General features: G+C 48.1%; 1 long non-coding RNA gene across 2 annotated transcripts in view; it reads left to right on the top strand.

Annotated features, from left to right (window-relative positions):
* The window catches only part of LOC126498815 (uncharacterized), a 70,075-nt gene that overhangs the window by 1,339 nt on the left and 42,859 nt on the right, over nucleotides 1-25,877 (top strand). For both annotated transcript variants that reach the window (XR_007590905.1, XR_007590906.1), the window contains exons 2-4: nucleotides 4,930-5,540; nucleotides 6,224-6,412; nucleotides 24,960-25,116. This is a non-coding gene — a long non-coding RNA (uncharacterized lncRNA). The remainder of the gene's footprint in view (nucleotides 1-4,929; nucleotides 5,541-6,223; nucleotides 6,413-24,959; nucleotides 25,117-25,877) is intronic.

The raw sequence follows: 25,877 nt of genomic DNA on the forward strand, positions 1-25,877 counted from the left end.
GAGTTTTACAGCTTCCTGGTAGTTAGAGGCATCTGTACTAAGGTGTGTGTGTTTATGTTAAATGTCTATCCTGTAGTAAAATGTGTCCACACTGGAGAGACTTTTGAACCAACAATTCCCGTGGGCAGTCATGGCACAGAAAATCATACGTGGGTAAACACCTTTTGAATGCAGGATGGAGCCATGGAGTTTGAGGTACAGAGCACTTTCCTGGCAGGCTGAGATCATACTGCAGCAGACCCGAAACGAGGCCACAGTATTTCAGTTCGGGCATCAGATCAAAGACTACCCAGGGCTTTCTGAAAGATGCTGGCGTTGTCGTGGCTTTCCTAGATACAGGTATGCGAGGACAGACCTTCCTCAGCAGCACCCACCGAGGGACACATCGTGGTGGCCTGGATGTGGAGACAGTGCAGGTCTGGCTTCTTCCGTGAAGCCAAGCCTCACAGCTCACATGAGTGGAAAACAGTGCTTCAATGTCCTCTCTTTAGGAAATAGCTATTTTTAACTACAAATATGTTATTGGTGCCCTTTGCTATTTTCACATGCATTAAGTAGTTTTGATTTCCCGGCTCCATTTGCTTGTTTTGTTTTAAATTTATCCTTATTACTATTATTATTATTATAAGTGTGTATGTCTGTGTGTGGGCACGCACACGCCACGACATTTATGCAGAGGTCAGAGGACAACTTTCTACAGACTGTTCTTGCTTTCCACCTTGTCACCGCAGAGCCTCTCGTTTCCACCACACTGTGCGCTTCAGGGTAGCTGGCCTTTGAACCTCCAGGTGATTCTCCTGTCTGACTCTCATCTGGTCATAGGAGTGCTATGGTTACAGATGTGCACCACCACATCTGACTTCGTGAGGTGCATTCTGGGGATTGAACTCAGGTCATCAGGCTTGTGTGGCAGATGCTTTTCCACGATGAGCATTCTCACCAGCCTTCAGTTCCGTTTTTTTTTTTTTTTTCCAGTATGTTAGCATTAGTAGATGTGAGTCAGGAATCTGTGACGGGGCACACCAATATGTTTGAGTGTAAGTGTGAAGAGATGCTCACCAGATTTTATTCTGAGTTATAGCCATAGAAAAGTATGGAAATCTGCATGCAGCAGAAGTGAAATACCGGAAGTCTGATCTCCTTGTCTGTGCTATCTGCTCAGACTACAGCATCCCAGGATGGCAATAATGTCCAAATTGCTCTCAAGTAACATTATTTTGATATTGGAGGAACTGACAGTTCCCAAAGAGCATAGGTAGGTAGGTAGGTAGGTAGGTAGGTAGGTAGGTAGGTAGGTTAGGTAGGTAGGTAGATGATAGATAGATAGATAGATAGATAGATAGATAGATAGATAGATAGATAGATAAACATTAGGAAACTAAAGCTTAGCTGCAAACTTATGGACTCTCAGTACCCACTCCTCTCAGCCTAGCAATGTCTGAGCTGGCGGGAGACCCTGGCAACTGTTCACCAGCAATTCTGTGTTTTTTTTTCCTTGAGTGTTTCATAAGTGGTTTTTAACCAGACCCCCCTTAAAATGTGTTATTATCAGGAAATAAACCAAGAAACAAGGGATTGTAATTTAGTACCAGAAAGTTAATTCTGGAACCCTCTGACCTCCAAGTGGTCACGTGGCTATTGATTTTCAATACCATGAGGTGGTGTGCCACCCTAGGCGTGGGGTTCAGTGGATTCCAAGCAGTTTCTCCCTTATCAGTTGAGTCCCTGAGTACTTGAGCATTAAGACGACAAATGTCCACAGTTAACGGCGTGTCACATGGCAGCCGGGTGGACGTGCCAAGTTTCTAATGAAGTCAGGTTGTTGGCAAACACACAGTCATCACATATCGAAGGAGGACTTCTTTTGTGTATTTCCAACACTCTCAAGTGCTTCTAAAGATATCCATTCCATCCTTGTGCACGGGCCAGGCACCGAGGGAGGAGCATGCATCCACTGTCAAGACAAAAGCTGTCAGGAGCAGAGTTTAAAGCAAACCGGGGCTGAGTTTCACAGATATTAGAGAGATTTTTTTTCCAGTTGCCCTCTGCAAGAATTGCTCCAAATAGAAGCAAGGGCTCCAAGGTCCTCACATCTCCATCAGAGAGAGGAGTCTGGGGTCATTTCTCGCAACCAGCTCAGCTCAATCCCGTTTCTCTTTCTCTGTCTGTTGAAGGAAGAGAGTCAAAGCCTTTACAGAACAAACCAGTACGTAACTGGATTCACTCAGCTGTCATGAATGACCCAGCCAGTCAATGGAGAGGTGCCCTAGGCCCTCAGATAATCTGACCACCCTATACCTCTTCCTCAACTCCCAATCGATAATAAACTACAGCTGCCATCTTGTATTGATTATTGAACGTGGTGTGTCCATGGGAAGAAAAAAAAACATTGCTTTTAAACATTTAGGAGTAATTTAAATCTTTGGTGGTTTCGTTTTAATGGAAATAACGTGTGATCAAATTGTTACGCACTGGGAAGGAGAATGGGCGCGGTGTACGGAATTATCAAATCACAGAAAAGAAAAAAAAATCAATGGTTGTTCTGGCCAGACGAGCGTTTCTCAGGTAAGTCACGGAAAGTCAGACGCACGCGCATCACGCTGGACATTTTTACAGAAATGGCAAAATTTATAATGAAATTCGACCAGGAAACTGGAAAAACAGCCAAATCGGTGCAGCAAAGTGGTTAACAGGGTCATTAGCCTCCTCGCTGTATTTTTTTGGACACTGTGTGCCTGTACTGTGGTGCTCGGCAGCAGATTGCGGGAACAGGCTGACAGTTAGGCGCTAGCTCAGCAGTGCCGGGTACAAACTGCCATCTTCCTGTGGATTTACAGCTGCCACTTCTGCTGCTTCAATTAGTTCTATAGCACACAGATGTTGCTTAAACGCTGCTGCTAATGATACTGCAATAAGCCTAAGATTCATGCCATATTTTGAGGCACGTAAATTTCTCAAGTGGCACAATTAAAGTGGAAATATTAGGTGGCGAGAACTTGGCAGTCTCTCCAACTTGGAAGGCGCACCCGCTATGCAATAATGGGTCAAAAATTCATTCAAGTTTTACTGCTGTTCCGAGTTTTAAAAGACTTTTCACAGTTGAATGCTAAGTAGTAAAAAGCAGGGCATTAGGAAACGAGAGCGAGGTTCTGTTATTCAGAACTGACTTTTAATTTCAAATTGAAATCACATGCTCGCCTTTCTGGAGATGCCAAGAAGGAATCAAAGGCGCAGGCTGGGGAGATCTTTGTCTTTAAGAGCAGAATGTCCTGAGTGGAGGTGACTGGTGGCTGGACACCAGGTGAGACGGAAGCCGAACGTAGGTCTAGCACTTGACATCCCTTCTCAGACAGGGTCCCAAACTATAGGCTGGGAAGACGTGCTGGATACACGCACATGTGTGCAGGTGTGCTCAGCTGACCCCTCCGACATCTGCATGAACACTCATGCTCATTCTCATGCGTGCGCGCGCGCGCGCGCGCACACACACACACACACACACACACTGACATGCTGTCTTTCCTCCTACATTCATGTACATGCATTTCAACATACCTCTCCCTCATATGCAAGCGTGCACATGTACAACCACACAATGTGAAAGCATGCTGTCTCTTAGACATAAACGTACCTACACGCGCACACCAGCACATGCAGACTGCCTCCTACCCAGGTAAAGAAGGAAACGGACAGTGGGACCTCCGAGAGCCTCCAGTAGGATTCCTTGCCCTCATTTGTCATCCCAGGCACAGTCTCTTGCCTGTCGCCAACTTTTCTTTGCCATGAAAAATCTCTCCTTCGGAGAAGAGCTTCCCCCTGACTGGTTGTCAAACATGCTTTTGATTTTCTCACATACTGACTTAAAAGGCCAGCGGCCGGGCAACACCTCAGACGCCCACTGGCCTCTCTGCTCCTGGAGTCTTTGTGCGGGGTGACGGCCCACCCCCACCCCGTTTTAACTTATTGATTGGAGCTGTCAAGTAAATAACTCCATTGCACCTAATCGGAATCATAGACTTCTGTCATCCCAATTAGAAGTCCTGACCATGCCGCTGGATTCTGTGTGGTTCCTCTGAAGAGGGGCACAGGAAGTGCCACCGAGCTCCCTCTGGCCTGGCTCTTCTGACTCCTCTGTGCCAGGGATGAAGGCCAGGTGCACCACTGGGCATCGAGGCCATTGTAGTCTTGTGTGTATTCAGAAGAATGTGTTGCTCTTAGACAGTGCTCTTTACTCCGTGAAGTCTTCCCCAAGCAGCCTCAAAACTGCCAGGTGATGGATAGCGGCTAAATTCTACCAGGTTTCTCCCCGGCTCCCTCCTCTGCTGTGCACCACCCTTCCTCCACCCTTCCTTCCCAGCCTGGTCTCTCCTGCCCTCCCCTGCCCCTCATTCTGTACCTGAACCACTTGGATTACTTACAGCAAATCTAACAGATGTCAGTATTGTCTTGTTCTGCAGCAAAAGGACAATGAGTTCCCGCTGACCCTGGTACAATGAATCTCACCGGAGCACGATATGTATTTTATACGGGTGGTGAGAAGCCTACAAGTAATTGAGAGAGAGAAATGTCACGGTAGCATTTCTGTTGACACTGCACTCTGCAAGGAGAGGAGCCCCAGTCTGGTGGCAGGCACACTCTGTCGCTGAGCTGGGGACCAGGGCCATATTCTTTAGAAAAGAGGGGGCCGTTTAAATGGATCCACTCACATTTTTCCAACTATCGGAATATTCCCGGGACCGCAGAGAAGTCTGCTGGCTGCTTCCTGTTTGCAGGGATGCGTGTGGACTCTGAGCCCAGCTGCTAACTCTGATCTGCTTTTCCAGCTCTCTTTATTGTCTTCCACAATGCTTAATGTACTGTTTGTATATGTTGTCCTTGCAGTATATTTTGATGAACCCTCATATATTTTATTCATCTCTGGCTTTCTAGGAAGGCGCGCTCACAGCAACACCGTGAATAATTATTTGGTGCTATCAATCAAGTGTCTCCGTGGTTGGCGCCTCATGGGATGGCCTGGATCCTTCCTGGGACACGTAACACTTGCTCTTTGGGGCCGTTGCGTTCTTTGTTCTGGGCTCTGTTGATGGGCTCTTCCAGCTGCACACCGGCTTGGGAGAGCAGCAGGCATCACTGGAGCGTGCACCCTGACCAGGAAGATGCCTGGAGCCCAGAACACTTCTGAGCTTCAAAGGGAGGACACAGGGACTCGAGAAGTGGCTCGGTTGATAAAACCTTTGCCATGTAAGCATGAGGGCTGGAGTTCGAGATCCCGCTGTGCGTATAAAACCCAGGTGGCTGTGGTGGCACCTATGGGAGATAGGTACAGCAAACTCCCGAGAGCAAAGCTGAATCAGGGAACTCCAGAGAGACCCTGCCTCAGTAAATAAAAAGGGGAACAATGGAGGAAGACCATCTACATCAGCCTGGGCCTCCACACATAGGAGCACATGCATCTCCCATCCATGTGAACATCCTTTTACATGCATATGAACTGCACATACACATTGAAGAACAAAGAGACGACGCAGCAGCTCGTCATGGTAGGTGTGAGAACTACAAACTCCCCCACGTTTCACTGTTTACACTCTGAATCTTAGAGGGAAAATCCGCTGAGAGATTCCTGCTCAGGGCCAGGACCAACCAACATGTTGCTTTCCGTATGTCCAGTTCCCATACTGTAGCTGTGCATACGTAGTCCTACGGGCACTAGAAAGGGTGGTTTTAGATCTGTAATGGCCACCCAAGCCCAGTGCCCAAGAGTCTGTCGCTGAGAGGGTGGGTATTCGGCAGGCACCGTGCAGAGACACCACTGTTTAAGCTGGGACCAGCCTTCTGGTGGCTTCTTTCCCTGCCGCTGAGCTTGTCACCTAACTGCACAGAAATCTGGGTGATCGTGGGTCCTACAGTATCCTGGGCTGTGTTGTTTGCAGATGTTGGATAAACAGACAATAGATGCTATTCTTTAGTGCTCTCTTTCAGCCCCGAGACAGATGCTGCGCCCGGCATTTCTAACCCTGGGGAGCCAGGATACTGAGAACGGCTTTGGGGGGAAGGCAAATCTATGGGTTAACCAAGTTCTCAGCTTGTGTATCAGCAGTAGGTCAGTCTGATGGTACCATGTGTGCCTGAGAGCACAGGGATGCTGGATCCAAGTTCAAGTGGAGGGGATGTGGAGGTCAAGCGGGGTCTGGGTGACAAAGGCTTCCTCTTCCTCTGGTGGCAGGTATTTAGCAGATGGAAAATCAGCAGACGCATTTAGAGCAACGTGTAAGCCTCAAAGCCGCCAACCTCCAGTACTAACTATGCATGCTGCGCATCCTACTGCGGGACTGCTGATGCCCCGAGGAGCCCAGGAAACTGCCCGCTGACAAAGTCAAGTGACGATCGAGGAAAGAGAACCCAACCCTTGAAGGTAAATTCATCGGGAATTGTAGTTCAGAGGAAAATGAAATCTCCGAAGTCGCGAACTGGCACCCTGAAGGAGTGGACCACCTCCTTCCATGGCTGAGCGGGGACTAGGAGGTAAAAGGCTCCACACAGGAAGACCATTCCCTCCTTCCCTAACCAGCTGCTGTTGAAACTGTTAGTTAGCAGTGTTTTAAAAATACGATTTCAGCCAGGCAGTAGTGATGCGTGCCTTTAATCCCAGTACTCGGGTGGCAGAGGCAGGCAGATCTCCATAGGTTTGAGGCCAGCCTGGTCTACATGAGCTAGTTCCAGGACAGGCACCAAAAACTGCAGTGAAACCCTGTCTCAAAAATCAAAAAAAAAAAAAAATCAATCTATTTTTTTTATTCCAAAGTGGGAAAAAATCCCCTAATAAAAACCACTGCCTCTGAGCCCCCAGCAAACCACTCCCTTAGGGGGTGACACATCTCACTGAACCCCACACATCCCAGGGCCTCTGGTGGGGGACTCTGACTTCCAGCCTATAGCAGAGAGACTGAGGCTGGGTTTTCAATCAAGCACACCAGGAGCGCAGAGAGTACAAATGGAAGGGTTGAATCAGGCATTTGGATTGTACGCCTAGGGAGCTGTCAGTCTCATCTTGGGGGTTGAAGCAGGTCTTTTCAGAGGGACCTTAACTCTGTGAAACACAGCACGGCAGTCTTGGATGCCATTGTATTGCTGAAAGGCTGCCAGGGTCCAGCTCTCAGCCATGCTCTCAAGACTTAGCCGTGAGCAGAGTCCCCACAAGTACAGAAAATAGGGCAGAAAAGCAAAGAGACATGAGGGTGGGGGTGGAGGGTGAGGGCTGGACGTTGATCTGCTCTGGAAGTTTCCTAGATCCTGCTACCTTGCAAGTCCAAAGATGGAATCCAGATTCTAGAAACCAAACACTCAGTTCTAGACAACACAAGATAGTTTCCCCCTTAGTCCTTCATCCCACTTAGATAGTCCCTACCTCCCATCTTAAGCTTGACTTGCTCCTAAGTATTAAGTAACCTTAATTCAAACTAGAGACCTGGAGTCCTTGATTAAATTGGCTTTGCAGGATTTGCTCCCCAAACTATATAAGTGTGTGAAATCTGCCAGCGTTGTCAGTGCTGAACGGCCAGTTGTGAGCAGTTAACCAAGTGAGGTCCTAATCCAGTTTGTTCCTGCTTAAGTGTGGTTTCTGTGGTAACTGATAAGGTTGTTAATGGCCTCTGTATTCAGTGGCTCTAAAGCCCACCTGATGGGGTGCCAAGAGGGCAGGTAGACTTTGCCCAGGGGTTAGGCAAGATCCCTTAGCCCTTCTCCAGCTCATAAGGTCCCCATTTCACCAAGGTGTCACAGTATTCCTACACCAACCCTGTTCTGTGTCTGGGATCTATCGCTCCTGTCCCCTCTGTGTTGTCCTCCAGTCTTGTAAGCATCTCCAGTCCAGTCTTGGTGTCGCTAACAATAGCCCACAGCCCATTCGTCTCCAGCTTCTAAGCAGCAGGTGCAACATCTACTCAGTCACTGTTCAGTCTATAGCCAGCAGCAAGTGACTCCCATGCAAGCAGGTCCCTGGCAACTGTCTGCTGAGGTAACCCAAGTATGGTGACCGCTTCTCCCTACGTTTAAGGCTCATTTTTACATAAAGTATTTGATATGCCTCACTTTCACCATTTTCTACATTTAATGTCTTCCCACTGACTCCCATTGCTACTGGAAAACCATTACTACTTGAAATGTAGTAAGTTTGTTTTTGAGTGAAATTTGGTGAAAGGTCAGGCAACATAGTTGGGGTGATACACAAACACCCAGAACTCCTGGCAGCACTCTGACAGCCCTGAGCCTCTGCTCCCCACTATGGGTCATATCGAATCCAATATATGCCCCCCCCAAAAAAAGCCCAGTGGATTTTTAGGTATTTATTTATTTAATTTTGATTTTGTAGCTTTGGAGCCTGTCCTGGAACATTCTTGTAGACCAGGCTGGCCTCGAACTCACAGAGATCCACCTGCCCCTGCCTCCCAAGTGTTGGGATTAAAGGCGTGTGTAACCACCGCCCAGCTTATCTATATTCTTATGTGCATTGTTGTTGCCCTCATGTATGTTTCTACATCATATGTATACAGTGCCTGCAGAGGCCAGAAGAGGACCTCAGGTTTTCTGGAATTGGAGTTATAAATGGTTGTGAGCTATCATGTGGGTGCTGGGAATAAACCAGTCTGTATCTGCACAAGTTCTCGTAGCTGCGGAGCCATCTCTCCAGCTCCAAATTGATGAATGTTTACATGCCGCTAGCAGACAAGTGGAAAGAAGTGGACGCAGATGTTTTTAAGAGTGAGAGAAATCAATGTTCTTGGAAAGAGTTATGATGAGGGACACATCCGGTCTCCAAACCAAGAACAAGAAAGCATTTCCTAGGTGCTGGGGATGGAGCTCACGTAGTAGGTTGCTTGCCCAGTGGATTTTATCCCCAGCACCCATAAAATCAGGTGTGGTAGGGAACTCCTGGCATCTGAGCACTTGGGAGGTGAAGCAAGGGAGATCAGAAGCTCATGGCTAGTTTGCTGCCAGCCTAGGCTACATGAGACCCCAGATTGCTGGAAAGATATACCATATTCATGGCTTTAAAAATCAATATCGGCAAAATGTCAACTATCTACAAATCAATCTGAAATTTCAAAACAATTTCAATCGCCATCCCAGCAGGCTTCTTATAGAAACTGGCACACACAAAAATAATAGTTGGAATTTTCTATATGACTGTAGAGAATGTGGGGGAGTCCATCAACCTCGGGAGATGGCAAAACTAGATGATGCCAAACAGCTGTATCCATAGTGACCAAAGACTGGGAAAAACTCACTTGGCACCCCGCAGGAAAATGGACACACAGCCTGTGGCATATTCATGCAACAACATGCTACGCCACCACAAAGAGAAATGAGCTACCTACAGGTGCGCCCCGGGCCTCTCTCAAGGGCGCGGTGCTGAGTGCAGGCTGCCAAATGCAGTAGAGGTTCTTTCCACTCACCTTATTTACATGAGGAAAGACAAATGCCAAAGGATGCTTGCCCAGGTGGCAAGGAGCACTAAACTGGGAAGGAACATGAGGGAACTTCCTGGGGGTATGGAGAGATCCGTTCTTGGCAGGCACACAGGCTGAGGGACTGTACCTAGTATTTGCCAAACATGTTCAGTTAATATTTATGCATTTCAAAGCGCATGAATCCGACCTCCAAGGAGGTGGTAACGAGTGGTAGGGTGGGAAGCCCAGATGAGAACGGGGATAGCAAACAGAGCTGGGAAGACGGCTCAGTTGGTAAAGCCCTTGCTTTGCAAGCCTAGGGATCTGAGTTCAGTCTCCGGAAACCATGTTAAAAAAAAATAATATCCAACACTGGGAGGTATCCCTGGACAGCCAGCCCAAGCCTGTTTGTCACCCCTCTAGACCAGTGAGAGGTTTGTCTCCGAAAGCAAGGTGAATTTGCACCTGATGACTTCAGAGGTTGTCATCTGGCCTCCACCTGCACACTTAGGCACGTGCACCTAAGTGTTCACATGCACTCCCCTCCCCACGCAACCTGTGCACACATACCCACACACAGAGATAGACACACACATGATGACAAAATGCTCATGTTTTGAAGATGACTGTTGTGTGTCGTGTTTGTTCCATCATTCTGTTTGCGGGTTTGAAAATCTCCATAAGGAGAGATCTTTCTAAATTTAGCGACTCCAGAAAAATATAATGATAGTAATATGTAGAACACCACACCTGGATAAGGTCTCAGTAAGTACAAAACTTGAAATAAGGTGCTTCCCCAAACTGGGTTTATCTGATGGGTTGAGCTGAGTGTCTCTGTCTTAGGCTGTGGTCCCTCGGGACTGTACCTCAGCTGGTGACTGGCCAAGCTGCCCATTACCTTCTGGAGGAATATCTGAGTAGAGATGGTATCTGGGAATGACTGGGGATAATTAAACTGCTTCCTTAGTCCACATTGTCACTTGACATCTCTCTCTGAGGCCGTGACTTTGTCTATCCAGCATTTGTTTAGTGGCGTGGCTGAAGGCTCTGTGCTCGCGCAGGAAAGTCAGAAGTAGGTAAACTGAACAGCAGCCGCATGCGGAGCTGCCGGCTCATTTAAGAAGTCTGGAGGTAGGTAATGATTCTGAGGGAGAGAAAAAGCTTAGAAGTATATTTTTCAATTATCTTAAAAATAAATAACCAGGCAAGAAAAATGAGGGAATACCAGGCTGGGTTTTCCACCATTCTTATGACACTGTACCCGCAACCACTGTAGGTTTAAGAGACTGAGAATGGTTTCTATCCTCGACCATCAAGGTTGTCCATCTTCTATCTGGCAGTGTCCACTGGCCAGTGAGCACATGCATCTCTCACCTAAAGAGTGCATCTCTCACCTAAAGAGTGCATTGCTCATCCTACAGCATGGGGGTACCACCCAGGGGATGCTACCTCCAGCTTCTGAGCTCCAGCTTCTGAGCTCCAGCTTCTGAGCTCCAGCTTCTGAGCTCCAGCTTCTGAGCTCCAGCTTCTGAGCTCCAGGTTTCTGAACTTCAGTATATGGTTTTGTGTCTTCCCTGCTCTGTGTCATTAGTGAATTTAAAGTGGGCACCATACAGTTTGGTCTGCAACCTCAAGGAAGGTTCTTGGGGTTTACAGTAGTGGCACAACCTGGAGTCAGACTTGTGCTCTTACTGTTAAGTACAGAGGTGTCCTTGGATTGTTTCTGCAGACAGTGCAAGTTCCTCCAATTAATCCCTGCTGCTGCTATGGTCCAGGGTTCACTGACAGTGGTGACATAAATGGCAATAATAATATCTTGATATTATAGAAAATATTTTTTTTAAAAAAAACAGCATGCAGGTTTTAACATTTAGAGTGCTGTTATATCATTATCCAAATGAATTCAATAGTAATAAACTGCTTTTTGTACATCAAATAGCCATCCTGAATGGCCTGTTTATAAGAATAAAACAGCCCCACGGAATTAGCGAGTACTTGACAAACCTTGGGGTAGAGAGTGGTCCTGACCCCTAACGGTGTGCAGAGAAACCCAGAAGGCAGCTAGGTGGCCCCTGAATAGTGCATAGAGCACTATCCCTGTAAAGACCCTGGATCAGGAGCAGTCCCCCCCGCCCCCGGGGCCCTGTGTGTGAGCCTGTCCTGATTGGCACCATCCTCCATCACCTTGCATGGGTGGATTCTGAAAGTTGGTCGCTCAGGGGACCTTGTGGTAGCACTGGCTACAGAGTGGACAGCCAACCTCACCTAGAAAGTCTCTCTCACTCTACACTGTCTCAAGGGCACATCATCCAGCTGGAGGGGATGTGGTAGCCCAATGCAGACGCTCACATAGGGTGTGCCCTCAGCCGAAGCTCAGGTGTTAAGAGTTGAGCTGTTGACCGTCCCAACCCCAGCTCCCGAGCATATGCAATAACTGAGACAGAGAAAACAGAGCCCTTACTCACCTAGTGGCCAGGCAAGTCCTAAGGTTCACATCCAGGCAGCTGAGCAACACACACCCTTCAGGATTTCTGCCACCCCAGTCATCTTCATGAAAATGTAAGCTCTTCTAATTATTTAGACACCTGCACTGGTGTCTAAGGCTCCTGTTGCCATCAAAGACAGTGGGAATACCTGGGATCTAGGCCCACACCAGGGGTCATCCGTGCCATTCTAAGTGACCTGCACTGCCAACTGGGACCATGGTAGCATCTGGACCCAGGCTGCTGTCAAGGACCATGTCTGGGTCCATGGTTCAATCACAGCTGGAGTCTGTATTGATGTCTGTGGCCTGTAGCACCACAAAGGGCCACTCAGACACCAGGGGCCAGGGATACCACATAGGATCCGGTTAGTATCTGAGGGTAAAGCCTCTGCCAGGACCAAGCAGGTCTAAGTAGCCTGCACTACCACCCAGAGCCATGGTATCTTCTGTAGTTGTTTGGAGCCATGTCTGGGTCTGATGTGGGATTTCCCTCTGTATGCTATGAATATGTTTTATTACCATTGGTTATTAAAGAAGCTGCATTGACCAATGGCTTAGTAGAATACAGTCAGGCAGAAAATCCAAGCAGAGATATAGAGAGAAAGTAGGCAGATTGCCCATCTTTGAGTTGTAAGTGTTCTCTATGTATCCTACGAATGATTCTGCTTGTGGTTATTTATGTGAGGAAAGTTTTCTCCCATCTATCTGTCCCTATTATTTCTTTTTGCTAGCAGCAAGTTGGATTCTGGGTAACAAGTGGCTGAGGAATGCCTGGCGGAGCTGTAGGAGACGGAGCCCCCAGGATTGACTTCTGGACATGCAGACCCCAAGAGTCAAGCTGTGTGTCTGCTCCAGCTGCTACTTCACCTTCCGCGAAAGCTCCCCTGCTGTCCCCTGTGATTTTTAAACATTCTATTCTGATGTCACTTTAGATCCAAAGGAGAGCTGCAAGGATGGGCACGAAGAGCTCCTCTGTGCTTTCGCCCATCCTGATCCCGGAACACCAGCTCTTGTACCACCGCCCATTCAAACATCAAAACCAAGAAACCAGCGACAATGTGGTCCTGCTAACTGAAGGGCAGATGATGTTGCAATTTTTTAACCTACCAGGCTAGTAGTTTTGCTTCTTTGGGCAATATGGCCTTCCTCTAGATATAAAAATATCACCAAGGAGCCTTCTCCCTCTCCCATTTCATACTTTGTATTTCTTTTTCTTGTCTTATCTCAAGATAAAATCTGCCTGGTTTTAATCTGCAGTCAGTGTTGATTATAACTTAGAAGAATGGGCATTCTTACCATGATCGTCATCTTAAGACTTATGGGCTCTTGCATGAGGTCAGTCATGGGTTTTTCATGCTGTAGACAGTTTTATCTCATTGAAGATTCTCTTCCACTCCTGGCTGGCTAGGAGGTTACAAAATGAATCAGCTGGATTTTATTGAATGTTTGTCTTCAGTTTGGGGGGGTCATTGTCCAGGACTCTCATTACTCAGATAATGTGAACCCCAGTCTACCTTTAGGCACTGAGAGAGCCCCAAGTCTCTAAGTAGATTTACTTGTTCATGGTGCTGTGTGCTCACACATTGCTTGGCTTGGCTTGCTAAGATGGTGAAGGACTTGGGCACTGGCAAAGTTTCCTCTCCCTCTTTCATTCTCAAGTTTCTATGCTCGGCTTCACGCAGGACTCTTCAAATGTGTCAGGAAGTATCACTGCCTCCTGTCTTTTCTGAAAGAGCAGGTGAAATCGGTTTCAATTGCTCCTTAGCTATGTGATGGAATTTACCGTGAAGTCCCCTGAGCCTAGAGCTGTCTTTGGGGACAGCTTTTGACTACAGATGCAATTTTAAAACTAATGCAGGGTTGTTTATGTTTTCTATTTATTTTGTACCAGCTACAGAGTCTTATATTTCCAGGATTTATCAATGTCTGCTATGTTACTGAATGTGGGCCACAATGAATGAGGCTTGTAGTGCCCAGTAACTCACTAGGTCTATAAGCATTTTCCTTTTCCGTCTCTGATGTCAGCATCCCCTTTTTCCTGCTCACCTAGTTTTATCTGCATAAAGCACTGGGTTCTTCAACTCCTATTATTGTAGGACAAGTTATCCCAGAACACATGGCTTAGATCAACAATGGTTTGCTTAGGCCTCCTCAATTTCCTGTGGGTGATGGGGCAGTTGGCCTCACTTAGGTAGCTGTCTTTCTGCCTCTGGGAGGTTGGCAGACTAGACTGTCTAGGTTTGCCTCCCTTGTGTGTGAAGCTATCTCAGTTGTATGTCGACTTGACACGAGCTAGAGTTATCTGAAAGAAGGGAACCTCAATTGCAAAAATACCTCCATAAAATTGGTCTGTAGGCACACCTATAGGGCATTTTCTTAATTAGTGATTGATGTGGGAGGACCTGGCCAGCCCTTGATGGGTGGTGCCATCCCTGGGTTGGTGGTCCTGGGTTCTATAAAGAAAGCAAGCCATGATGAGCAATCCAGTAAGCAGCACCCTTCCATGGCCTCTGCATCAACTCCCGCCTCCAGGTTCCTGCCCTGCTTGAGTTTCTGTCCTGACCTCTTTTGATAATGAACAATGTTATGGAGGTATAGGTCATATAAACCCTTTCCTCCCTGTCTTAGATAGGTTTTCTATTGCTGTGAAGAGACACAATGACCACTGCAACTTATACAGAAAAACATTTAACTGATTGCTGGCTTATAGTTCAGAGGTTTCGTCCATTGTGATCGTGGCGGAAAGCATGGTAGAGTGCAGGCAGATGTGCTGCTGGAGAGAGGCTGAGAGTTCTACATCTGGCTCTGAGACCGGCAGGGAGAAAGAGTGAGCCACTGGACCTGGGCTGAGATTCTAAAAACTCAAATCCCATCCCATGTAACACACTGCCTCCATCCAACAAGGCTCCACTTACTCCAACAAAGCCACACCTCCTACTAGTGCCACACCTTAGGAGCCTATAGGGACCATTTTCATTCAAACCACCATACACCCCAACTTGCTTTTTGGTCATGGTGTTTTATCACAGCTATAGAAACGCTAACTAAGGCAAAGCCAAATAAACCCATTCCTCTCCAACTTGCTTTTAGTCATGGTGTTTTATCACAGAAATACTAATCTTAACTAGACACCTCCTAGTTAAATGGATGATATGACCAGTCACCTGCGTTAATAAAAGTGTGTTCTCTTGACCTCCTGAAGGTTGAACACACTTTCCTTTCTTATATAAATGCCTCAGTATGGCATGCCAAGAAGTTTAAAAAGATAAAAGTCCCAGGGCCAGCTAGGGCAGGCTTCAAACACACACAGCATCCTCTTCCACATTCTTTGAACCAAGACTGAGTCAGAAGGCTGGACCAGCCTTAACCCAGCTGAAAAACCCATAGAAGACCTGGCAAAGTTTCCTTGCAAAAGGCATGTCTTCCTTAAAGACAATTTATAGCAATGAAGCAACCAATCACATCCCACAGTCTGGCCACAAGTCATTTATTTTCTTGCTAATGTACTATATTAATTCTCCTCTCCTAGGAGATGTCCAATTAGGCTGTCAAGCTCCAAGTCAGGATCCCGTGCCCATCATCGGGTCTCCCTGGACATGCATATACAGCTCCTCTCCTGTGACTTTTCTTGACCCAAGGGTCTATGAATTAACAGAGCAAGTCACCCCATCAACAGGGTTGAATGACCACAACAGTCATGCCCATCAAAAAGGCCTGGTGAGAGAGACACAAGGGCCTCACCAGTTCTTAGAGTTCTGAGTTTGGGAAGGGCTGCAGTAGCACATAGCCTAGAGTCGGGAGGTGGTTACTCAAGTCTCCATTCTGCCCTGTTCTCTTGGAGGGGCTTTTCTGAAGATACCAGTGTTTCAGGTCGCTTTCTGTGTCTCTACCCGCCAAGTGCTGTCAGCATTTTTTAAGTCAGGACCAGTGGTGATCTTACTAAAACCATTCTCTTCAAATTTCCTTGGGTCTCCAGATTCTGATTGCACCAGATTCTCCTGTAGCCCCAGAAGCAAAAAATAACGATTCTTTTCCAGACAGCCCATACACTGCTTTGTATATGCCAGGCTTCTGTGAGATGGGGTCACTCCCATCCCTAGAGGCTTTTTTCCTTTTGGTTTGAGGGTAAATAAAGCACTCCCTTCTGTCCCTCCAAGGTGCTAGGATGGGGTCTCAGGGTCATTCTTTTGAATCCATCTTCACTCTGGGACTGTGTCTTCTTTTAGGAATACCGAAACTGACAGCATGAGAACCTGCTGTTCATCCGCTAGCTCTCTCTAGCTCTCCCCCGTTTCCTCAAAACACGAAGAGTAGTTTTTATTCTGTGTGCTCCATCTCTAGTCCTAGGTCTACCTCTATGTTATCTACTAGCTACGTTCCCATTGCCATCCGCTACATGAAGCTAACTGACACTCAGAGAATAAAAGTATCTTCGTCCATTCCACAAGTTCCTTGGGTAGTTTCTTCCTTTTTTTATTTAAAGATCTATTTTTAGATTTTTATTTATGTTTACGTCTGTATGGATGTATACCACATATGTATGCCTGTCAAAGCCAAAGGGTGTTAGATCCCTAGAGCTGGAATTGCAGGCAGTTGAGTGCTGGGGATTGAACTCTGTCTGGATCAGCAGCAAATGATCTTACTCTCTGAGCGATCTCTGCATCGGCCTTGGATGCACTCTTGATGTTCTGCATTCAATACTGTGCAGGCTTACTTAAGGATCTTCTAACACGTCATAATGACATCCCTTCCTTGTTTATTCCTAACATCTCCCAGCCCTTCTATGTCTACTTCAGATCTGCTCACCTCCTCTTCCGCCTGAACTTAACATCTGATTTTGAAACTATCTCTGCAGGCTTTAGGATTTTACACGCAAGCATCTCCAGATCCCAGGTTCTAATCAGTTGTTCGTTACCGCACAAGCCAGCCAGCCCTTTAGCCGCCAGTGCTGTGCCATATACACAGTTCAGCAACGGCAATGGAGTGCTGTATAAAGGTTGGCTAGGTTGTTCCCTCCTTCCCTCCCTCCCTCTCTCCCTTCCTTTCATCCTGTCTTCTTTCTAGTCCCAGCTTCCTCAACCACCTGGTTCAAACCCCTTCAGGCTCTGAGCAGTACTGAGATGTTTATGTGAGTCTATCAGGAAGTTAGTTCCAGGAACTCTATATAATAAACCATAAAATGCTGGTTCTGGGTTTTTATCCCCTGGCTCCCTTTTCTTCGGTCATTTCTTTAACATTCCTTTTCTTTTTGCTTGTTTGTTTTTGTTGTTGGTGTTTGTTTTTTTTTTTTGTTTTGTTTTGTTTTGTTTTTTGACAGGATCTCATGTAGCTGGGCTAGCTTTGGGCTTGTTATGTAGCCAATGACGACCCTGAAGATGAACTTTTGATCCTCCTAACTCCACCCACTACCATACCCAGTTCATGCTGTATTGGGTATCAAACCCAGAGCAATGTGCCTGCTGGGCAAGAGCTCTATCAATTGATCTGTGTGCTCAGACAAACATTACTATTTTTAATATCAGTCTTTATCCAGTTGATAATTAATCTCCTCCTGCCAACCAGGTCAGGATTAACCAAAGCTTTGGTGACTACTGGCCCAACAAACGCTTACATACCTCAGGAGGTATTGTATACATTCTGGATCTGTGAGCCATAGATCAAGCAGCTAAGTACCACTCCTTATAGGGATAGGAGAGGAATGGCCTATAACTGTCCTCTAAGCCTGACAAGAGGCAGACAAGCAACCACAGGTTTAAGCAAGCCCCCAGTCGGCACTACATGGCCATCCCAGCCGTTATGAACACTGTGTGGTTGCAGTTGGAGGTCAAGGCTCTTCCAGCCTGGCAGTCACAATAAGCAAGTTGGAATTTTCTGCAGAGTTTCCAGTATCAGAAAAGATAAAAAGCTACAAGAATGTTCCAGATAAAGGAAAACTAACGAGACTGATAGCCTTGTTAGTCAGTTTCTTGTTTGGCATGACAGAAAACCTGAAATATGTTTGTTAGCTAAAGAATGAACACGTTCTGTTGCTCATGGTTCCCAGCCCATCATCATTTGACTCCAATGCTATAGGTTTGTGATGAAGAGAGATAGGGAAATCCACTTTCCCATGGTGGCCAGGAAGTGGAGAGAGATGGGGAGGCTAAGACAAGACAGACTTTTCAGGGACAACCACCGGTGATCTACTTCCATCGCCAGTCCCTATCTCCCAGTGCCTGCCGCCTACCAATGATGCTGTCAAATTAGGAGTCCAATTGCCCCTCAACAACACTAGGAGGGTGGGGACCAGGACTGAACACCTGAGCCTGTTAGGAGGACACATTATATTCTGATTGTATTAGCATCTCCCTGCTTGGCATTGGGAATATAAGGTTGTCTTTGGGCTATTAACAAAACTGGAATGCAAATGGTGGAGAGGCTATTGCCACATCACACTTACTGGAGTTGGGACCTGTGGCAGGGTTGGGTAAGGAAGGTCCTTCTTCCTGAGAAACATACTCTGGAGAAAGTGTGAAAATAGCCGTGTTTGGTTTCCCAAGCAGTCCAGAAAAATGCGTTGGGTGGAAAAGGGTATTAGTGATGATATGACCAGAGACCACAAATCCATAAGATGGATATGGGATATTAGTAATGTTATTTGTGTGTGTATGTGTATATGTGATGCATGTGTGCTTTCTTGTGTGTGTATGTATGAGCATATGTGATACATGCATGGATGTGTATGGTACATTGTGTGATGTTTGTGTGCCTGTGTTTTTTTACATTGTTTGATGTGTATGTGCCTGTGTTTGTTTACATTGTATGCTTGTATGTGGTGTTGGAGTCGTGTGTATGTGTGTGTGTGTGAGAGAGAGAGAGAGAGAGAAAGAGAGAGAGAGAGAGAGAGAGAGAGAGAGAGAGAGAGAGAGAGAGGTCAATTTGGCAAGGTTGGTGACGAGTGAGCCACTGAGATCCACCTGTCTCCTCTCCCCCAGTGCTGGGATTACAGAATTACAGATGCGTGCCATTCACATCAAGCTTTTATAAGGGTTCTGGAGCTCCAAATTTAGGCCCTTATGCTTGTGTGGCAAGCATTTTCTCCACTGAACTATCTCCCCCACCCATCTATGATACTCTTGTTTTCACAACTTTCCAATGCCTTTGAAGTTATCGCCAAGTAAAAAGGCTTTAGAAAATGGTTTTTGGTTTCTGTGCACCTGGCCATCACATGTTCCTCCTTCAAGCCATACAGGCAGCCCCCAGGTGCCTCAAAGACCATCCTGTAGATAGTGGATAACTGGGCCACAGGGCAGCCCAGCCACGGGGCTACCAAGCTCAGCCCGTGTAGGTGCCACTAAGCCCGCCTCACGTCCCCGGGGAGACTTTGGGCTCGGGGCTCCAGCACCAGCCCGTGTGTGCTCTAAAAGGGGAGTCAGGCACGCACTAGTGCATGCAGCCTGCAACCTGCCTCCTTCATTGCCCTCCCTTCCCATAAGCCGAGCTTAGCGCCATCCGTATGTCCACACTGGCCTCTTAATTTGGGTTTTACTGGCGAGGCGGCCGCAGCTATCGAGCGGAGCAAGGCAGAGTGCCTTCCTTAAGTGTGTGGAGCCGGGCAGCTGAGCACCTGCTCCCCCCCCTTGGCTGGAAGCCCTCCGATGCCCTCGGCGTTGGATTGATGCTCCCCATTGGGCCTGTCTTCAGTTTGGTTTCAGGCACTTTCCAATAAGTGCATGGAGTGCTCGGGGGCTGAGGAGAGGCACTAAAGAAATCAATACGTGTTCATCATCATCTCCGCCATGCCGCGGCATCTCCTCCCCCGAGCCCTGCCCACCCGGGACACTTGCTCCCAGGCTGGGCTGCAGGTTTTGTGCTTCCTCGTGGAAAGCCTACCAGTTCTGTCTCAATAATGATCAATATCACTTTATCAATGAATCGCCTGCACCAGGAGCATTTTAGCTGTCTGCCGTTCGTATCTCGGAAAAATGTCGTCTCGCCCTCGAGCCTTCTATTCCAGGGGCTCCTATTCATTGTCTTCGTTTGTGGGGTCTTTGTGGTCTTGATGGGATACAAGGGCTGTATGAACCCAGCTAAGGGTCTTTGCTCAAGGGGCTGGTTTATGCCACTGTGTGTGTGTGTGTGTGTGTGTGTGTGTGTGTGTGTGTTTCATCACGCTTTGAGGAAGGGAGGCAGCTCTTGACCCCAGGAGTTCCAAGGCTCCCCATAATCTCTTCATGTGTGGAATCAGGCAGGCTAGGCTCTCCATACCTGGGCAGTGCTCTAGTGTGCCAAACTCCTGCACAGACACCATTTGCCCAATGAGAACTCAGTGATGCTCCCCAGAGGAAAGAGAGAAGATGTCACCTGCTCGCTAGAGGACAGAAACCATTGCTAGAGTCCTGTATCAGACTGGGCCTGGCCTCGTCAGCTCTGTGACCCTGGCTTCTCCCAGGCTGACATGAACTGGGATCACCAATGCAGCCATGAGGCCTGTGAGCAAGACACACCCCCACATCGGTTTCTCTGCCGGCAAGGAGATACACTTTCTTGAGCCCTCTGCGTGTTGCCAGAGTGAGCAAGAACATTCCAGGCAGGAGGGTAAGCCCGGCTCTTTTGCCTTCACTGGGTTTTACTTCAAAACCAATTTGCTGGACAAACGTGCCGGCTTCTAAAGTGACCTCACCACGCTAACAGTATAGGTGCAGGTGCCCTTTCATCTGTTTATTTATGTCTTTAGTGCTGGGAGCCCACATGCCACACTGACCCGGTCCCCATATGTATCCTGCCCAATTTGTTTATGCCACTCTGGTCACCACTGTCTCAAGTCATATCAGTCGCTGCTAAAGCAAGCAAGAAAATCCTTCCGCCCCTCTCTTTGCAGAGGGAGAAACTTGGGTCCCCACAAGAGAGTGCGTGGCTTGCTGGGTCACATCTGACTCTCCCGTATTTCCCTTCCAGAGTTCCTCAAGGCCTCACCCTTCCTGGACGCAGAATTTCTAATCACCTAGAGAGATGTCCACCCCCAAGAACCAGGGACAGCTCTATGGAAAAGCCAATGGGTGCACCTGCAGCTGGAAGGGGTCTCCCCGCCAAATCTTTGGGGTGACCATGTCCATGACTCTTGACTCCGCCTCTTGGAGACACTGTACCTGCTGTTGTCCACAAGCAGGCTCCTGCTGGATTCTGCCCCCTCTCCTGCTTGGGGATGCTATCTGCGCTTTGCACCCAGGCTCACCTAAGTCCAAACGCACAGAGGGTTCGCACACCCTGTTTAAAACCCACTACTGGTTTCCAACCAATCCCTGTCTATAACCTGGGGCACAGGTCTACATGTGCCATCTTCTTTATCACCCCTGTTTCCCGGAACACAGGGAGTGCCATTCCGGTGTTTCACTTCTGGGTGCTTCCTGGATTCTCTTCAAAGTGGGTGGCATCCAGGCTCAGTTGCCTGCACCATGGCCAAGAGGCTGTGATTCCGGGAACTGCTTGACTGAGACAAAGGAAACGTCCCCTGCCACGCTGTGGGCTTTTTAAGGAAGAGCCCTGCCCCATAAATAATTGTCCAGACTTCGTGACAGCAGATGCGCTCCATGGCCGCAGCTCGTTGCTCGCTTGACCTGTGACCCCTGGCTTTGTGTGAGTGAGCTTGGGTCCATGGTTTGTGGCTTCAGGAGGGCCTGGTTATGGGATGCTATTGACAAGGCATTTATAAATATTTAATCTTCACATTAAAAATATGGGACAGAAGAACCATTAGTAGCTGACAATAAAAAAAAAGCCTTTCTCTGCTGGTCGTGGGGGCAGAAGAATAGAAAGGCGGGCTCTGATGAGGCTACATGACAGAGGGGAAAGGCAAATTAGTGTTGTTTACAAATTGGTCACAGCCTAGACCTGTGGTATGGTTCTGAACCTGAGCTGTCGATTGCAACCAGGTTTGTGCAAAGCCCAGCCCATTCTACAAAGCAAAATGGATGGTTTATTTACGCCCAGTGCCATTAAGAATGGAGGAGAAAGTTCAGCCTGGGATAAGAAGCTTAAATCTTGATTTCTCCCTTCCCCCTCTCAAAAAGAATGGATTCCTTGCATTGTAAATTATCCGGCCCTCGTCCTCAGGTTGGCAGCTGCTGCAGGCTGGAACGGACATTGCATAATCTTAAATATTGATTCTTGTTAGACCTCCCCCAAAAAAGCAATCTGAGAGCCCCAAGCTCCCCTGGACAGCATGTCCAGGAAATCGCCTTGGCTGTAGCTCACTTCTGATGCCTCCACCCCCGACAGTGAGATCCATTCTGATTAGGGAGTTCTTGGAGAAAGAGCCCACCGTTTTAGGATCAGCTTCTCCATCACAGCGAGCCTATCGACTTCTCCTGACACTGACTCCCCAGCGTCCCCCCAGTGCCGCTGGAGAGGAGACCCCAAGCTTTGAGAGCCCATCAGTTCTTATCACCCCCAGATCGAACTCACCCATGGTGGCCCGACAGAACCCCCACATGCAGTCCCCTCCAAAGGCAGGTGTGGAGCAGGAAATCCTGGCACTGCCCACTTTACAAGCCAAAGTGATGCTACCCTTAGAAAGAAAGTGGTCTTCACAGAACAAAGTTATGTGGTGTGTTGTTTGTAGCTGTACCGCTGAGTCCCCCAGGCATGGAGACAGTTACGGTGTGGGTTTTAGGAGGCTGAAGACAACGGTCTTGTGTAAATCCATTAGGGCTAAATACGGATGCCACCCTATCCCTCCCAGCACACGGACCACTTAGCTCTGGGCGAGGAAAACAGAAAATGCCACACAGAGAGCCTGCTTCCTTTCCCTGGCTCCCCACCCAAGCATCACACCGCTGCTTCCGTGTCTAAATACGGAAGAAAACCAACCGTAAAGGATTGCCCTGGCTTGGCAGCTTGTGGGACGGTTTCATGAAATGTGATTAATTTTTTGAGTCCTCTGTGGCCACAAGCCTTATCTATTACCTAACCAATCAACCTTGGTTACCTGCCAGAAGCAGCGAGGGTGAGAGATCCATCAGTGGGCTCCTTTCGGTTGTTGTTTCAGAGGACATCCCCTGACCATCATCTGAGATGTCCCTATCATTTGGATCCGTTCTACTTTCAGAAGCCACAAGTCAAAATGCAGCAAGGTGATTCCACCTTTTGATGAACACCCACCTCAGACTGCTCTCTGTGGGCCACTTGCTCACACAAGGGACACCCTGTACAGGCTACAACTGAGGACCAGGGCACCTGATCAGTCAGTCTAATGATGACCTTCAGAACCTGATGCAAAGCCACAGTGAAACCAGAGGCCCATCCAGGCCTAGTGAGCTGTTCTGGGGATCATCCAAGCCTGTCTAGAAGTGAACGAATCATGGAAAGTTGACCCACATCAGCATGGTACAGATGGGTGTCTTGTTTTGAAATAATCTGTCTTGTACTAGGAGATAGATGGAGTTCTATGGGTTGACAGCTGGCCTAGCATACCAGACACCTTGGGTTAGATCCCCAGCATTGCATACCATAGAAAAATAGAGGCACACAGACCTGATCCCTGCTACTCCAGTGCTATCTGGACCTTGAGTGCATGCTCAGCCTCAGCAGACTTCAGGACCAACTAGACTACCTGAGACCTGGTCAGGAAACAAGACAAATTCTATGCAACAAGCATGGTCTCCCCATGTTCACATGTGGAGATCCTAACCCCGAAGTCAGATGGTTCTAGGGGCTTTGGAAAAAAGTTAGTTGAGTACCAGACTGGGCTCCATGATGGGACTGGTTCCCTAATGAGATTTTGGCTATATCTGGTTCCTCCCTCCATGCTCAGAGAGATGTGTGGATCAAGACTCTGCCTTGCTAGGTGCAGAATATGTCAGTGCCTTGATCTCTGACTTGTAGCCAGCAAAACCATGAGGACTGGACCTGTGTTGTCTATAAACTGCTTGATATGGAGAATCCTGTTATAGAAGCCCCAAGAGCTAAGAACTTTTCTTCCAGAGCTCTGCTGGGGTGAACAGGCTGAGCAGTCCGGAAGGCAGGCTGGCAGCTTAAGTTTGTATTCAAGAGGCCCCTGCTTCCTCAGCCTGAGTCCACCACACCAGGTTCTGGGCCCCAGCGATCTAGAACAGGAGCCCTCTGACAGGCTGTTAGGGATCTCACTGCCTCTTGCGGCTGCTTCCTTATTTCTTCCGCTCAACGCCACCGTCTGTCATGCCCATCCCCAGCCTGGCTCCACCAACAACCTTTCTTCACCAGCCATCCTCCATCACCAGCCATCCTTCATCACTAGCCATCCTCCATCACAAGCCATCCTCCATCACAAGCCATCCTCCATCACAAGCCATCCTCCACAACCAGCCCTCCTCCACCATCAGCCGTCCCTGGCATCAGCCATCACCCACCCACCGTCAGCCATCTCCAACCATCTGCCTGCTTCCACCACAAGCACTCCTCCATAACCAGACATTCCCACCAATCAGCCAACCTCTATCAGCCATCCTTCATCTGACATCTCCCACCACCAGCCCTCCTCCTCCACTACCAACCCTCCTCCTCCAGCACCAGCCCTCCTCCCCCACCACCAGCCCTCCTCCTCCTCCACCAGCCCTCCTTCACCATTAGTTAGCCATTCTTGAAGGAGTCCTAGCACCTGCCTTTTATCTGCCAAGCTCTGGCGGGAATCAGAGCCAGGCACATGGCTCTCCTGAACTGGGTCCCCTCCCTGCTCCTTTATTTTCACCTCGTAGTTCAGGCACGTCTAAGGCTGGAGCTTGCCCTTGGCGTTTCTAAAGAAGAGATCTGCAGGCAGCTTCCTGGTGCCCCTGCTTTCACAGATCTGCCTTCTATTTGGGGCCCTTACCTGTGTCACCTCTGTGGTCCTGAGGTGACCCCTGTAGAGCCAGCCATCTCCATTGGTGGATGACCCCTAGGTTTCACAAGATGCTCTGTCATTGCCTGGTTGGAAACTTATTTTTGTCAAGGAGGTGGCCTAGCCACCCGAGAAGCTTCTGGAATAGGAAGAAAACGTGTCAGTAAATGTCTTTGCTTCTCTGTCTCATTCTCAGTTTCTCGGCATGAGCCAGACTTGGTAGAAGAGAGTCTACAGCTGTGATGACCTCAGAAAGGCACACCCCCACAGAGCACAGTGCTTTACAGTGTGCCCGGCCTCCCTTCTGCACTTTGAGTAGCCCTCTACGGCCAGCATGTTGTCCCGTCTGAGAGGTAAGGAGTCTCCAGACTGCCATTCCCATAAGTCTCTGCTCCAAATAGTTGGGCTGGCCTCTGACTGGGGTCTCAAGACTGAGTACCCAACTTTTACAATCCATAGTGCACATGGGCCAGCTCCTCAGAAAGGAGAGATTGAAAGTTGGTCACCTCGAGGGTCTTGGAGAAAAGGAGCTGAGGAGACAGGTTTGTCCTGACCATTTTTCTGTACCTTCACCCTTTAGTCAGGGCATACACTCTCATGGTCCAGCTGAAAGCTGGCTCTTTAATACACACGTAGCACTCACCTTGTCCCGGATGTTCTCACGCCAAAAGATATGGTGAGAGGCTGAACCGTGCTGCCAGCCAAGCGCAGCTTGTGCTAAGGTTTCTTCCAGGTACTGTTCTTCCTGTAGCATTAGTAACCTAGAAAATGTCCCATGACTCCTAGCCACGAAAACCAGCTTCCCTCTGCAAACCAAGCTGTGGGAACTTGGTTCTGCCCCAAGGGCCAGATTGGGTTTCAGCCCTGTCAGTGATGTTGTCTTCCAGCCTGAAGCCTACCTAACCCAGCAGCATCCAGCTGTTCCTAAAGAACAGTCATGTCTATGTTAACTTGGCTCTGCCACTATAAAGGCATTATGTCTCGTGGTTAAAGGCAGTTTTAGGGGCATGAGGAGTGACTGGGTAAAGTTCTAGCCAGGCAAGCATGAAAACCTGTGTTCAGATCCCCAGCGACCACATGAGAAACCAGCGATAGCAGTTCGTGTTTATAACCC

The sequence above is a fragment of the Alexandromys fortis genome, unplaced genomic scaffold (genome assembly GCF_014885135.2).
Source record: "Alexandromys fortis isolate MF-2015 unplaced genomic scaffold, M_Fortis_MF-2015_v1.1 scaffold_3, whole genome shotgun sequence".
In the NCBI taxonomy this organism is placed as follows: domain Eukaryota; kingdom Metazoa; phylum Chordata; class Mammalia; order Rodentia; family Cricetidae; genus Alexandromys; species Alexandromys fortis.